Here is a 4387-nt window from a genome sequence, read left to right as displayed (position 1 = left end):
CACAAGTGCATCTCAAAAAACGGAATACTGTGTAAAAGTCTTGTGTGTGTAATTTATTTCAAAAAGCAAAACTCTCATATATTTTAGATTCATTACAGATAAAGTGAAATAGCCGTCCCTGGCACAGCGCTCTTGCCACTGCGTCCCGGGTTTGAATCAGGGTTGCATCTGGCATAAAACACATGCCAAATGTCAACATACGAGTTGTCAGTGTGGCGATTTGCTGTGGCGACCACGAAACGGGAAAAGCTGAAAGTGACTTTCTTTCTTTACAGATAAAGTGAAATATTTCAATCCATTTGTGTTTTAATTTTGATGATTACAGCTTAGAGCTCATGAAAGTCAAAAATCCAGTGTTTCAAAATATTAGAATGATTCATTCGTGTATCTCTTGGTCTAGTTCAGTACAGGCAATCGTAATCATGGTCAATCATCGACACCCTGCACAAGGAGGGTAAGCCAAGTTGACTAGATTAGAAAAGGTGCACAAGCAACAGGGATGACCACAGACTTAAGAAGACAAACAAGAGTCAAACAAACCCAAATCTAGAACTTGGGAGAGCTTCACAGGCCATGGAGTGAGGCTGGACTCAGTTTATCAAGAGCCACCATGTACAGACGTCTTCAGGAAATAGGGTGACAACTGTTGCATTCCTAGCATCAAGCCACTCCTGAACCAGAGACAATGTCAGAAGTGTCTTATCTGGGCTAAGGAAGAAATTAACTGGACCGTTGCTCAGTGGTCCAGTCCTCTTTTTTACATGAAGGTAAATTTTGCATTTTATTTAGAAATCAAGGTCACAGAGTCTGAGGAAAGGTAGAGAGGCACAGAATCCAAGCTGCTTGAAGTCCAGTGTGTAGTTTCCAGTCAGTGATGCTTTGGGTTTTGTGAAGAATTTCTTTTTCAACAGGACTTAGCACCTGTCCACAGTGACACAACCACCACTAACTGGTTTGCTGACTGTGACATTACTGTGTTTGACTGGCCAGCCAATTTGCTTGACCCAAACCCCATAGAGAATATATGGTGTATTGTTCTAGTATTTCTATGCAAAAGCAACTTGTTTTATACACGTCTCGCGAACTCATACTGGCGAGACAATTTTTTCCAACAATGTAAAGTCTTATGCAATAGTTCATGGACTTCTATGAATGGTCATAATCTCCAGGCCGTTGTACGTTCATGTGAGCTTGTCTGACATCCACAGGTGCCATTTTAAAAATGTCGTTTTGAGACTGTGCCCAGTTTTGTCAATATATTTTACCTCCTGCTGTTGCACTGTGACCACAAGATGTGGAGAAAAATACAGGGTCTGAGGTTACTGCATGTCCAGGAATGTTCCTGTACAGAGACTCGCTGTTTTACCTGACCAGGTCTAACCTACAAACAACCGGCCGGTGAAGCCCCTGCAGCAGTGAATGATCAGCTCATCAATGCTGGATTCCCCTGGAGCAGTACCTTTTTGTTTTGACTGCTTGAGGCCAGTGTGTCTGTGCATGTGATGTGTTGGTGGTTAACAAGCAGATTAACAACCCCACATGATGTTACTACTGGTGCTACGCTACCTGTTGGAATTAGTTGCATGTCTGTTAATGCCTTGTTTCTGTAATGTTAGAGAGAATTGTTGTAAGGCTGGAGAAGCTACTATGTCTGCATCATGCCAGTTAAAATATGGGGTTTCTCAATTACCTGCTTTAAGTGTTGCACATCTCTTTTCATCGGTACATACAGTATACCGTTGTTTACCTATCTATGGAGGAGAAATTGTAACTAATTAATGCTGTTGTGATTTGTTGTGCTGTCAATTTTCATATTCTGGCTCAAACATGCCAGGTAGGATTTGAAGTATTGTCTTTGTTGAAAACATAGTTTATTTGTCAGTGTTTTTTTGTGTGTGTTGTCCTGGCTTCCTTTCTGTTTTCCCTGTTCAAAACTTGGTTTCATGTAGTGCCCCCCTCAGTGACTGTGATTAGGATAATGTTAGGGGAAATACAGTGCCTTGCGAAAGTATTCGGCCCCCTTGAACTTTGTGACCTTTTGCCACATTTCAGGCTTCAAACATAAAGATATAAAACTGTAATTTTTTGTGAAGAATCAACAACAAGTGGGACACAATCATGAAGTGGAACGAAATTTATTGGATATTTCAAACTTTTCTAACAAATAAAAAACTGAAAAATTGGGCGTGCAAAATTATTCAACCCCCTTAAGTTAATACGTTGTAGCGCCACCTTTTGCTGCGATTACAGCTGTAAATCGCTTGGGGTATGTCTCTATCAGTTTTGCACATCGAGAGACTGAAATTTTTGCCCATGCCTCCTTGCAAAACAGCTCGAGCTCAGTGAGGTTGGATGGAGAGCATTTGTGAACAGCAGTTTTCAGTTCTTTCCACAGATTCTCGATTGGATTCAGGTCTGGACTTTGACTTGGCCATTCTAACACCTGGATATGTTTATTTGTGAACCATTCCATTGTAGATTTTGCTTTATGTTTTGGATCATTGTCTTGTTGGAAGACAAATCTCCATCCCAGTCTCAGGTCTTTTGCAGACTCCATCAGGTTTCCTTCCAGAATGGTCCTGTATTTGGCTCCATCCATCTTCCCATCAATTTTAACCATCTTCCCTGTCCCTGCTGAAGAAAAGCAGGCCCAAAACATGATGCTGCCACCACCATGTTTGACAATGGGGATGGTGTGTTCAGGGTGATGAGCTGTGTTGCTTTTACGCCAAACATAACGTTTTGCATTGTTGCCAAAAAGTTCGATTTTGGTTTCATCTGACCAGAGCACCTTCTTCCACATGTTTGGTGTGTCTCCCAGGTGGCTTGTGGCAAACTTTAAACGACACTTTTTATGGATATCTTTAAGAAATGGCTTTCTTCTTGCCACTCTTCCATAAAGGCCAGATTTGTGCAGTATACGACTGATTGTTGTCCTATGGACAGAGTCTCCCACCTCAGCTGTAGATCTCTGCAGTTCATCCAGAGTGATCATGGGCCTCTTGGCTGCATCTCTGATCAGTCTTCTCCTTGTATGAGCTGAAAGTTTAGAGGGACGGCCAGGTCTTGGTAGATTTGCAGTGGTCTGATACTCCTTCCATTTCAATATTATCACTTGCACAGTGCTCCTTGAGATGTTTAAAGCTTGGGAAATCTTTTTGTATCCAAATCCGGCTTTAAACTTCTCCACAACAGTGCTACAAAGTATTAACTTAAGGGGGCTGAATAATTTTGCACGCCCAATTTTTCAGTTTTTTATTTGTTAAAAAAGTTTGAAATATCCAATAAATTTCGTTCCACTTCATGATTGTGTCCCACTTGTTGTTGATTCTTCACAAAAAATTACAGTTTTATATCTTTATGTTTGAAGCCTGAAATGTGGCAAAAGGTCGCAAAGTTCAAGGGGGCCGAATACTTTCGCAAGGCACTGTACATCTAGGTGGGAAAACAAATTTCAACACAAGACTGGCAGGAGTTCACGAACTGTCCTCTCATTTTTTTTTTGTGGTTTTATTTTGGTCTGATTTCCTGGGGCCCATTTCAAGAAGGAGGTTTTGTTGAAACTCTGAGTTTGTTAACCCCGAAATGAGGAAAACTCTGAGTTTTCGGTTTCAGAAACGGAGGTAACTTAAACCCGTGAAAGCGGGGTAAGTTAAACCCGTTTCAAAAAGAGAGGTAATTTAAACTCAGAGTCAGTTACTATGGCAACTTACTCTGCGAACCTAACCTGGTCGGGAGCAGGTTTTGTTCGAGAAACCCAGAGTTTCCTCCGGTCTCCGCCTCTTTTAAAGTGAAAGGTGTTTAAATAGGCCTACCTCAGTTGATTTTTTTGTCATATCCCCATGTATTTTTATTTGAGCGGTACCGTTTTTCTAGAGAGTCCATAACATATATCAATAATCTTATCCACCCATACATCAGACACATCACCCATCGTGGCCGTGCTCTTACATCCGAGCAGATGCTTTGTGTTGCGTTACGATTTGTTGCAAACGGCAGTTTTCTTTATAACATCGGGGATGCAGAGCACATTAGTAAGGCCACAGTATGTAGAATAGTTCGGAAAGTGTGCCTCACCCTCAAGCGCTTTCTGTGAATTTTTGTTGTGTTTCCTGGGCACAAACCCCTCAGAGCCATTAAAGAGGAGTTTCACAGGATTGCAGGTTAGTGGTATTGAATTCGTTTCAGTAAGGCTAATCTGAAAAATGATGATCAGTTAATAACATCTTGCTGTGACCTCTGGAAATAAACTAATAATTAGAATCCCCTTCAGGATTTCCTAATGCGGTTGGATGCATTGATGGCACACATATTCCCATCAATACACCTACATGAAAATTAAAATTCAATTCTTATATTATTACATCAGTGTTGGGTAAATCTTAAA

The sequence above is a fragment of the Monopterus albus genome, unplaced genomic scaffold, assembly GCF_001952655.1.
Source record: "Monopterus albus unplaced genomic scaffold, M_albus_1.0 scaffold336.1, whole genome shotgun sequence".
NCBI lineage: Eukaryota > Metazoa > Chordata > Actinopteri > Synbranchiformes > Synbranchidae > Monopterus > Monopterus albus.
The sequence above is the reverse complement of the archived record's forward strand: the minus strand, read 5'-3'. Positions refer to the sequence as shown.